This window comes from Alligator sinensis, unplaced genomic scaffold (assembly GCF_000455745.1).
Source record: "Alligator sinensis unplaced genomic scaffold, ASM45574v1 scaffold171_1, whole genome shotgun sequence".
NCBI lineage: Eukaryota > Metazoa > Chordata > Crocodylia > Alligatoridae > Alligator > Alligator sinensis.
The window spans coordinates 1-12680 of record NW_005842552.1 but is presented as its reverse complement, the minus strand read 5'-3'; positions in this window follow the sequence as shown (position 1 = coordinate 12680).

Sequence of the window (12680 nt, the reverse complement as noted above, 5' to 3'; positions counted from 1 at the left end):
ACTCCTCTGCAGAAAAATTCTGGTGGGAAGCCAGCAAAAGGTGCACCGTGCTTTGAATATCTGATGACAGGTGAGTCATCGCCCTCACCAGCATGAAATGGAATATGCAAAAAGCAGCACACAAGATGAATTTGCAACTGCTCCTCAGATAACTTCATCTAATGAGAACAAACAACAGTTTCTCACTCTGATGTAGCCCCAAAGAGGCATGGGGCATGGACAGCTATTGTACCACTCAACTGTGTTCAGGTTTGGGGTAAACACCTTGTGAAATGTGATCTCTTGAGGATAACTAATTATAATGTCTTCTGCCTTTGTCTTTTGGGACCAGAGATACATTTCTTGGCAGCAATTACATGTTTTTCAAGACAGATTTCCTGCATAGATTCAGGCATAGGCTGTCAGCCACGAATGTGGTGGAGATAAATTTACTTATTCAGGAAATGATAAAAAGGACAAAGCAAATGATTTTGTTCATGGAGCAGAATACCGTAGGGAGCTGTACAACCCAACTGAAAGATAGGGTAAGTTTCAGTTCTGTAATAAAGAGGGGTAGGAACATGGTAACGAGGCCAACTTTTCCCCAGTATTATAAGCAGCTCCCACGGGAGTTGCTAGGCATTTGAGTGTGTGTGTAGAATTACCGTGAAAAGATCTAGGTGTGGCGGCAGCAGTATCGACTTACATGAGACTGTAGGATTAAGCAGCTCCACCTCCCTCTTATACTATCCCCAACTTTCCTAGGACAAAACTCAGTGCTGACAGCATCCTCCCATTGCCTTCAGTCAGAGATACCCACTCTCCACAGGTCAAGGCTGACGTTGATGCCAAAAAGACATGCCTGGGCCTATGTTGTTACAGCTCTTGGTTGGCAGATTAGTGCAATTGCATTTTGCTGCTCTAACAGCATGAACTGTCAGTAGAGCAGTGGTTCTCAACCCTTTTAGACTTGAGATCCCCTCCATAACTTTTCAAATTGCGCAGCACCCCACTGGGAAAACAAATTCATTTATTATAATGCTTCCCTGCTTGAATAGGGGCTCGGAAGAAGGATGAGCAGTCGGCAGGGAAAAGCCTACCCTGCTGTGAGTGGGGGTGGAGAAGGAGAAACTGGAAGCACAGAGCCTGCACTTGTCTCCTCACTGGAGCCTGCCCTTATCTTGTCCCTCCTCATGGCACCCTTCAAAGACTGTCACGGCACCCCAGGGTGCTGCAGCACCCTGCCTTGATTAAGAATCACCGCAGTAGAGACTGAGACCAGAACCAAAGCCCATTGGAGTGAATAGAAAAAACCCAAATGACTTCTGTAAGCTTACAACCAACCCCCCAAAAATCAGAGTGAAGGTCTAGCACTATAAGCTGGTAGCAGTAGCAGAGGCTTCTCCTCTCAATCAGTGGTCACCAACCTGTGGATCTTGATCCACCGGTAGAGCCTCTTGGAGTCGATCCAAGGCTGGGGGTGAGGGGCTGAGTGCTCATGTGCATGCACACGCATGCCCCAGCGCAGCATGTCAGTCCATGGGGGAGGAAAGGGGTGGGTGCTAGATCAAGGCCCCCATGGCGAGGGGACAGTGCTGCAGAGGCAGAAGCAGGGGTAAGTTGAGTGGGGCCCCGGCTGGGTGGGACTTACCTTCTAGAGAGATACGCCCCCAAATAATTTTTTCTCCCTCTGCCTTGATCTGCTCCCCCCACCTTTCCTCCCCACAGACTTACCTACGGGGGGTGGGGGGGCAGAGGGGGTGTCAGTGGCACATGGTAGATCTTGGGTTACTTTTAAATGCTTTAAAAAAGGTTTGAGACCACTGCTCTAAATAGACTAATCTATAGGTAGGGACATCATGCACTAGCAGTCATGTGAGAAGGAATTCACTTCTGGTAATTTGCAACAAAGAAAACTGGTGTTAGATATTGAGAGACTCTTTTGAACTAAGAGCACGGTAGAGCAATGGAACAGGTTGCCTAGGGAGCTAGTAAAAACTCATCACTGGAGGTTTCTATGGACAGGTTAGGCACATACTGGGCAGGGATAGTCTAGTTATCCTTGCATCGTCTTAGTGCTGGGAGATAGACTATTGTTCTCTTGACATCCTACCAGCCCTGTCCTGTGATATATCTGAGACCTATATCCACTTAGCTCTGTTTTCTCATTCACCCAAAACCATAGCTTATACCGCCATTTATTTCACTGCAGACTTGTGGAGAGTTGTTTTTCCCCCATATGAGTCTCTCTTACTTTAAAAGGGAAACCATTAACCCCTGGGGTGGTTTATGGGATTGACAGTTTACATACGCTTTCTAGCATTTCGTTCTAGCTTCCTTTATTGTGCTCTCCTGACACAAACTTGTCAGCCTATTGATAGCTCCACTCCCTGCCTCCTGTCACCTGATAGGCCTGCACCAGGCATACAATTAAAGCAAAGCAAAACAAAACTATCAGTCTTTCCTGTCTGGTCACTGAGGAATTACCAAGCTGCACAAACTCAGCACACACAGCAGGCCCTGGAAGTGCAGCCATCCGGCAGCATTCGGCAGGGTTGTAGCCCATTATCTCATGCTTAGCTGTACCCTGGGGGTTCAGATTGATGGGAAAAGGGGGAGAGAAGAGGCATGATCTATGGTTGTGGATTCACTAGCAATAAAAATATAGCATGTTTACATTAAAAACCACCCTCAGCAGATAAGATGAATGAGGCTAGGGGGAAGAAGGGTGGGAGAGAGGACTGGTTAGCATTAAAAAACATGACAGGCAAAACTGAGGAATACCTGGCAGTACTTGGGAGGAGAGGCCCCAGTATCAAACACATGGGATAGGGGCAGACATTCAAAAAGCCTAAGCCTGACTTGACTTAATCTTTGCAGGTTAGTCTGACCTGCCTAGGTTGAACCAGTTTGCAACTGCCCAGACATTCCCTCTGAACTAAAGAAATGCAGGCCTGCAGTGGCTAGAAGTCAGGGGGCGCTAGAGCAGCCCTTCCTTCCCTTCCACAATGCTGAGCTGAGGGCGGGGGGTGTGGTCACACCCCGGCAGGATGCTCTGATTAGGGAGGGTTGTAAACCCCCACCCTGCCTGCACGGTCCCAGGCTTTTCCCCGCTTGCTGCTCTAGGGGTGGGAGTGTTGCCAAACCCTAGCCCCAGGCTAGCACTCTGAGGCAAAGTGGGGGTGTGCAGTGCATGCATCTGTTGATGATACTGAGCTTTTCAATCTCCCTCTCCCTGCTTCTTCATACTGCCTGTAACCTGATTGTCGAGGGAGCCAGCAGGGAGCTGATAATACAGCATTTATCAGCCCATCATCAAAACAAAAACCTCTCTCATTAGTTCAAGCTCTTCTTAAACAGCTTTTTCCAAGGAAGGAATGGAGGAACGTACACAGCTGGCTTGCTGATTAGCTCCAAAAAGCCCTAAGTGGACACTGTTCTGTCTGCCTGTCTCAGTGAAATTAGAGACACACACACGCAGACACTTATCAGCATTAGCTAGCATACCGCATGCCTAGGCTCCATGGGGCTGGAGTCCGTGCTGGGGGATATGGGAGCAGGGCAGGGAGCATCTCTGCTTCAGAAGCAAGCAGCAGGATGGTGGGGAGCCAGCTAGACCCTGCTGTGTCTGCAGTCTTCGCTGGAGCTCTGGCTAGGGAGCAGAGGGGTAGGGCCAGCCCTGTTCTCTGGAGCACAAAGCCCAACCCAGCCCAGGGCTGAAAAGCATCTGGGATGCTGGGGCACTCTGGTTTAACTGAAACCAAGAAGGGGTCTGGGACAGACATTGCATAAACTGCTTTGACCCAAATCAGTTAAGTCTGATACTACATTCAACCAGGTTTATCTTAAACCAGTTTCAGACATTTTGAAACTGCTTGATGTGCACTGAACTTATGTACGTTTCAGGTTTAAACCAGTTTTTGATCACTTAAATCAGTTTGTGTGTAACTTCTGTCCCTAGCCTTATAGAGCAGAGCGAGCCATGCAAATATCCTGTGGGACCTAGAGCCTAAGAGGTCTACCTCAAACCTGGGCCCTGCTGAATTCACAAGCCACTTACCACCTCTGTGGAGCCCAATCCAAAGCAGGCCACTCTCAAAACACAAGCAGACGAGGGGGAGATGCATCACTTCCTACCACATAGCGTGGTGAATAGAGCACTCACTCCAGATGTGGAGAGCCCTCATTCACATCCCTCCACTGCCTCAGTGGACTTGAATTCACATGTCCCAGGTGAATATCCTAAGTACCAGCTATCAATATTCTAGTGTAGGACACTCAGTCTCGCCTGTGGAAGCTGGAAACTATCCATTGGGCCACAGGGAGACAGAATGGGAGAAAGACTGTGTAGCCTTACCGTTATGGCATTCACTTGGAAGGTAGAAGATGTGTCTTCAAGTCTCCTCAAGAAGACGCAGGGGGAGGTGAACACAACCCCTGCACACCCAAGATGATCGCTGTAACCACTGGCTGTTGGAAACAAGTGGAGGAAAGCTACCTTCTCAAGCTATGTTGTGTGAGAAAAAGCTGCCTTGAACACGTAACTCCAGGACAGAGTCCTTGGCTGTGAAACCAAAAAAGAAAGAAGAGCCTCCTCATTAGAACATAAGTCTCTTTGAATGTCCTTGCCCCTCTCCTTGGCATTTTGTAGCTTCCACTGGCTAGCGTAAGTGGCTCCCTGCTCAGCTTGCTGGCTTCTGGATATCCTGTTCCTAAGTGACTAGTTCTCCCTGGCACTGAATGGGAAGCCTGGAGTCTGAATTCAGGGCTGAAGGTGCCATGGAACAGCAGGACACCAGCTGTGTCTGGTATTCAAGTGCTCAACAAAGTAGCACTTAATTCTTTATTTTTGGAGGCAATGCCTTATCTCCTGTTTGAGGGATGTCACCTGTGACACCAATTGATCTGTTTTTATTGGCTGATAAATGGAGAACCACTAATATTAATTACAATTAGGAAAGGGGAGGAGTGTCTGTGATAGTATTTGCTCTGCCACTGAGAAGAGGAGTTTGGCTGTGGAAAACTGGCTGGCATCAAAACAACAGTGCAGGGTTTTCCCAGGCTCAGCACCCCTCTCCAGCACCCTAAGCAACATGGTAATTAAGCATTCTGCCTAATGAGGGGGAAGTAGGTTTATGCAATTGATTTTTCTGGTGAGCAAAGAGATGAAGTAGAAAGAGAAAGGCAGATTCTGTATGTAAGCAGGCAGAACAGGTCAGTGCATACTAGTAGTTCTTTTGAAAACTGAACCAAAATGGGTTTGATCTGTTTTTCTTAAGACTCTGAGAAACCTGTTAATGATTTTTTCCAGTTGTTTCTATTATTATTATTATTATTATTATTATTTCATGGGGATCCAAGAAAATAAACCCAAGGACTGGATTAATCAATTAGTCTAAGGCTTTTCTGAGAGTTAGTATGGTAAAACGGTGTCCTTGCACAAGTCTCAGGCTCTGCCTAGCATGGCTGATAATGAGGCAGGTACATCACAAGGAATGGAGGGGGGTGCTTCTGGTCACTGGACATAGTCACCAAGCCAGGAGTAGAGCAGGGAATCTGCACAATGATATTATGAGTGATTCTAGAAATGCCCTACATTTCTATGTACAGGCTGTTCATGTACAGCAGGCCCAGCTGTATCTCCTGCATTACACTCACACATTACATGCACATGCATACACACACACTTCCACTTGTACATACACGCATAGAGTTTGTATGTGTATGTGCACACACAGACACGTGTGTATATGTGTGTGTGTATACATATATATATATACATGTGTCTATATATATACACACACACAAAATGTATGCATAAGTGTGTGAATATTATCCATAGATTGGAAGGGACCTCAGAAGATCATCGTGTTCAGCCCCCTGCACCAGGCAGGAAAGACAGCTGGGGTCAGATGACCCTAGTGAGGTGACCGTCCAGTCTTCTCTTGAAGATTTCCAGAATAGGTGATTGTACCACCTCTGGAGGGAGTTTAGTCCACAGTCTGGACACCCTGACTGTGAAGAAGTTGTTCCTAATGTTAAGCCTGAAATGGTCTTCCAGAAGTTTGTGGCCATTAGTCCTGGTTTTACCCAAGGGTGCGCTGGTGAACAGTTGCTCACAGAGCCCTTGATGTACTCCCCTGATGTAGCAGTAAGCAGCTACCAAGTCCCCTCTCAGCCTTCTCTTTTTCAAGCTGAAGAGTCCCAGGTCCCTCAGCCTTCCCTCCTATGGCTTGCCTTGCAAGTCTGTCATGATATAGGTGTCCCTTCTCTGGACTCTCTCAAGCTTTATTACATCCTTGTTAAAGTGTGATGCCCAAAACTGGATGCAGTACTCCAGCTGCGGTTTCACCAATGTTGAGTAGAGTGGAAGAATCACTTTCTTGGTTTTGCTGAAGATGCATTGATTGATGCATGCCAGAGTATTATTTGCCCTGCTGGCTACAGTGTTGCACTGCCAACTCATATTCATACTGTAGTCAATTATTACCCCCAGGTCCCTTTCATTTGTGGCACTGGTTAGTTTGGCACCGCCAGGCCTGTAGGTGTATAGGGGATTGTTCATCCCCAGGTGGAGCACTTTACATTTCTCGATGTTGAGCTTCATCTGGTTCTGATGCACCCAACTTGCTAGCCTGTCTAAGTTATATAATATAATATAATATAATATAATATAATATATCACAAACTTGCACGTTCTTGGCCCAAGGAGATATATTAGATTAGATGACCTCTTGAGAACACTTCTAGCCTTGTATTCCTGTGTTATCTATGATCTACATCCACTGACTGAATAGTGAATTCAGAATATGGGTTATATCCTTATCTATTTCACTCACACATTATATACACATACGTACACACACATCCACTTGCACATATATATATATTAGTAAAAGCCATGTTATCCGGCTCCTTACAAACCAGTATGCTCTACTAACTGGCTTTCCAGTCAACGTGGGAAAAGCAAAACCGGAAGTACCCACTGTGGCACTTCCAGTTTCGCTGAGCCCCCACGGCCCGGGGCAAAGCAGCCTGTGCTGCTGAGCCCCCATGTCCCAGGGCATATCAGCCTTTCCCCAGTGTGCCCAGGGCCCCCCTCCTTGTCCCCCGGCACACTGACATGGTGGGAGGGGTGGTGGCGCACCGGACAGAACAGGAGGGGCAGCGGCCTGAACAGGCAAAGACACTTGTTCGGGCCTTTCAGGTAACTAGCATAATTGGTTATCTAACACCCCCCATTTCCCATGGGTGCCAGATAACAAAGCTTTTGCTGTATATAGATACATATATATCTCTATATACAGATATATATATATATTTTCTTATTAATACAATGCATATCTTTTTATTAACAGATGTAGCTTGCCCAGCTAATCCCAGGTATGTATGTGTATATTATAAGTGCTATGAACAGTTGGATGGCAAACATACATGTATGTGCTAGCCCCCAAACTGGCATACTATATAATGCACATGCACAGGTCACGTATTTGGAGAAGGGCACCTGCACTTTAAAAAATCTGGGACATATTAGAAACCATGTTGAATGAATCTCTTTAACTGCCACCAAACAGAAGTAGTTAGCCTCTAAGGACACGTCCCAATGAGCATATATGTGCAGAGGTGTGTGTTTCCCATGGGACAAATATCAATGGCACATAGTCGTGCCACTGTTATATGTCCCTGGGCATGCCCTTGCATGTGTGCTCCAGTGTGCAGCAAAGTGACCCGGTGGGAAGGGGAAGCTGGAGGCAGCAGCCTTACCTGGGGTCGTGGGAGGTCTCCTGGGGTAGCAGTGGGGCTCAAAATATAGTGTAGTCATTTCTGCATCTAGATTTGCATGCAGAAGTATCTGCTGGGCATGCCGGTAAATATTGGAGGTGCATTTTCAGAGAGGTGTGGAAAACTTGCGTCTAAATTTTCCATTCATTTTCACACTAAAGCTCTAAACACTCACAGTAGGATTGAAATGCAAGACGTCCACTTGGCTCCAATGGACTCTATTGCTTCTACTGTGAAAAGGAATTTGTGCCAGAACAGGATGGTGCATATGCTTTCCAGAATAGCAATCGGAGCAGATTTTACCTGAGGAATGCTACTGGCTTGATATTACCTACGTAGGAAAATGTGCAAGGAAGCAAATCCCAAATCACAGCATGGATGACAGCTGGAGTCTTTGTAAGAAAATGAATCTGTCCATGACACATGGAAAATGGAATAAAACTACCTTAAAAAACTGAGAACAAGGGTAGCAAAGCATCAGTCCCAATTCAATCAATTCATAATCCAGTGGGCATTACGGCACCAATCATAATGCCTGCCAATAATTTTGGACATGGAGTAGCTGAATTCTTAATACTTGCCAGAACACAAGTCTAAGCAAAAATGAGGATGCTGATCATAAAGAAAAAGATTCACAAGCAGAAAGATACAGGCAAACTGAAGAAAATTCAGAGGAGGGCAAGAAATGTGATTAAGGGACTGGCCAGTTTGATTTACATAGAAGAGGGATTAAACTACAAAGCACTGCTGGGTACCTTGGGTTTGGCCTTTTGTAGTGAGGGATGAAGGGTGTTGAGAAGATGCAAGAGGCAGTCCTGTTTTTGTCCTCCTCTAGGAAGTGTCTGGGCACTGCTGCAGTCGCCACTGCTCTCCCAACTGCAAGGGCTGCTTCCTGCTAGCACCCTGGTTTTTCCTCAGTTTTCAAATTCCCCCAGAATGTGGGGGCACCACAGGAAAGCTGCAAGGCTGAGGAGGAGGTGTGCATTGTACCCAGCTTACCTAAGGCAGCGCAGCTCCACACTGTCCTTCAGGGGGCTTTAATGGCACAATATGACTCCGCACATTCAGCTTGGCCAAGAGACAATAAAAACTACAGCCTTGTCTACACTAGCCTGCTTCAGCCGCTGGAAATTCTGGCAGCCTGTTTGTGGCAAAGTTTCCTTCAAGACCCACTATGTCTGACATAGGCAAGCAGCACGCTGACACACAAACTGGGAAATTGAAGACATGAACAGTGTACCCAAACAGAGATATGGGACTCTGCAGCATTGGCACCAGGTCACAGTGCCCACTGCAGAGTCCTTGGGATTTCCAGTTTTGGGAAACAGATCAAAAGAGGAGGACACCAGAGAGAACCAAATTAAGATGTGTGCATTGGTGGGTTTGTGAAACAGGAATACATTGACGGGACAGAATGTGGACAACTATGACGACCACGGGGAAACCAATCAATGATGCCCAGGGTTGAAGAGTCATCAGAAGGGAAAAAGAATACAAAAAACGGGATTTCAGAGCAGCAAAGAGTCCCCAAGAGGGGTACCTAGGGCCGCCATGGACAGAGGGCACACCACCAGCCCATTTCACCCACCGCACTGGGGGCAGGGAGCATGTGGGCCTCAGCCTCCAACCTCCAGGCTGTTTACATCTGATGACAGCCTTAGCACTGGTAGATATAGAACTGTTTGCATTATTCTTATCTGCTATCACTGTGTATCAATAAAGTTTGTCTATTATTGAATAGAGAGGTTGTGGTTGGTCTGAGGGTTTGGGTCCACCCAGAACAGGGTATCTGGGTTATAAATCAAATGCCAGCACAGAGTAGCTGCTCTTAGAAAACAAAACTTTAAAAACTGATTTGAACGTGAAATTGCAGAATAAAAAATCACCAACAGATTGGACTGTGCTAAACATGGGCTCCACAGGGATGCTGGATTCTTGTTTCATTACCTGGACTAGTTAACTCCAGCTGTTCCCACTAATGTCTTTGAAGGTATTAACTGCCTTGCTTATCCCTATAGATCTAATCTACCCATGGTTTGCCTCTCTCAGCAATGTCCCCTCCCCCTGGCCCTGTCCATTTTATTTAATCGCCTTCCTTTCTGCAAGTCTATTCATAGTACCTGATGAAGTATTCTGTTGCCTACAAAATTTCATTCCTCTCTGAACCAGCTTGTCTCTAAGGTGTCAACCTGCCCTGCCTTCTGCCAGCAAAAGGAAGGGATTGTGTCACCACGGAGCATCTCTGACTGCAGACATTGACAGTGCTGCGGGCAGAACTTGAGTGTAGCACAAACCAGGCCTATGAAGGAAGAAGAATGGTTCAAGGTAGTAAAAGTGAGTCTAACTGGAGCTACTTATGGAATTGCTTGAAGGAAAATGTAGAGAGTTTCAGAACAAGCTTGGCAGAAGTGACATCCATTAGATTGGGGTGTCAAACTCACTCCAGGCTCTGTGTCAGATCCAGACCACTTGTCTCCTTTCAAGACAGATCAATGGGGTAAGTAGTGGCTTTGGCAGGGTCAGGGGTGGAGGCCATGGTTGTGGGCCAAGCAGCAGTGGAGAAAGAGGCAGTGGTGGTGGAGCAAGAGCCTACAGGCCAAGCAGAAGGGTAAACGGTAGTAGGTCAATTAGATGCAGGCCCTAGCTTGCTCCCTGCCCCCCCCCTTCACTGCCAACAGCCATGTCCAATGGGGCCGCATAGTCCTGGATGCTGTGCCAGGCTCCTTCCTCACCAGCTGTGTCTTCAAATCCCTGGTCCACCAACAGGAGCCCTGTTGGCTGGCTGGAGTGCCTCTGTGGGCTTGAGCTAGCCTGTAGGCCTTATGTTTGACATCCCTGCCTTAAATAGTAAAGTGGTGAAATCCCTTAAATAGTGAAAGGGATTTCCTCAATTCCCCAGAAAAAAATTAAGACTAGAGTATATAAAGAACTAAAAAAATATCCTGCAAGAGTCAATCTGCACAGACATATTGGGAGTGGACTAAAGTAGCCTTTCAGTTCTCTTTCATCTCTGAATTTAACATACTATATCCATTCCCACGTCATTCCAGGTACTGCAATGACATTATGTCGGAGACAGATCTGTGATGCGAGTCTTTTCAGTTGTAGGAAAGTGACAAGGTAAGGTAATTGTTGGACTACATTTTCTCTAGAGCATAGTTAACATGCTGTGCCATGGGAAAGATAACATTCAGACACAGTCATCAGTTCAAGTAAATATAGTTAGGACACAGTGAGGTCCGACCCAGCTGAAATCACAGCCCGTGGAGAGGTCAGTTGTAACACTTCCAGGAAGCAGATTTCTAGCCCCAACACTGCACTGGTATTTTTATTTTAAATAGGAGTTTGGCATCACTGATAAACTTTGCAGCCACCAACTTCAATACAAAATTGTGTGTGTTACACCTGTATACAACGAAGCTGACATTCTTTGCTGTGATCTCACCCTGCCATTGTGCTACTGCATATGGTGCCCCGTTGAAAACAATGCGGACAGAACACGGTGTGCAGGGACAAAGCTATAAATCAGAATGGAAGAGCCGTGCCTCCCAAAGAACGACATAGGGCAAATGGCTTTAGAAATAGGTGTCTACCAAGGACATACAGTTAATACCACCATCTGAGACCTGGATAAAGCATATATATATATTTATGTTGTAGCTTTCTAGCATCACCAGATACCCTGTTCCGGGTGGACCCAAACCCTCAGACCAACCACGACCTCTCCGTTCCTTTTGTCTTCTCTCTCTATCCACCAGACGTTCCATCTAGCCTTCCACCATCAGAGTACAACCCACTAATCTGTACACTGGACAAGAAGGAAGCCCTTAATATCAAATGGGAGATGGAAGAGAGATTAAAATTCCTCTGTAAATATAGGTAGAAACTGAGGGACTTGCATTTGGATCCAAACTTCCACAAAGAGCAAGGTGCAAATGCTATTTTGTGTTCTAGTTTTGCACCTGTTACTATCTGCAATAGGTGGTAACCCTTTTGCCAGGTGCCAGTAGCAGGAACAAGGGCTGGGGTCTGTCTGCCTAAGGGGTCTCTTTCAAAGTAAAGAAAACAGTGGTTTGAGCTTGCATCTAGAGCCCTGTTCTCACTTCTGGCTCCAGGAAATTAAAACAGAGACTCCCTTTGCAAGTCACTTTTACACATGGTTCTTTCTATTTGCAGGCCCTCAGCAGTGTTGAGTAATATGGAACTATAAGTATTTCTTGTTTCAGAAAAAGGGAAAACAAACTAGAAGTAAAACAATAGCTCAGTGCTTTCTATACATACATATTAGGAATCAGGAATGTGGCCAACATTGCAATTCAAATGTATTGATTGTCCAACTTGATGTGAGCAAGAGCCCTTAGTCACCCACCCATCTACCTAACTTCACTCATGGATCCTGTTAGACTTACCCTGTTGGAGACTGTCCTGAGAATGCCACGTCACCGGGCCCTCCCTGATGTGCAGCTACTTGGACCAACTCTATGACACTATTTCAGATGATCTGGTCAGGTCTGGCTGGAAGTCAGCTTTGTGCCACCTTCCTGCCAATTCAATCTAGCCTGGTGAAATCACTGGATCAAGTTCAGACTCTCCAGGTAAGGAATCCAGAACAAGTCAGAGCAGAGTCCTAGAAGAGACCTCCCTGTCTTTTTGAACCAATCCTCTGCCCTTCTCCCAAAACAGAGTCCACTACCTGTGACTCATTCATTCCAGGGTATATTTTGCAGAATGCAGAAGTAGAGTCACAGCAGTGGCCTGTTAGTATTATATAAACAGAGCATAAACAAATTCCAGCCAAAGTAGCAGAAGGTAACCTGAGGAGTGGAGAGTTGGCAATATGTAACACACACAGGCAAGGCTGGGCCAAGCTGGATTTTCCCCTTTTCCTCTATGGCTAGGGACAGACATTACACATA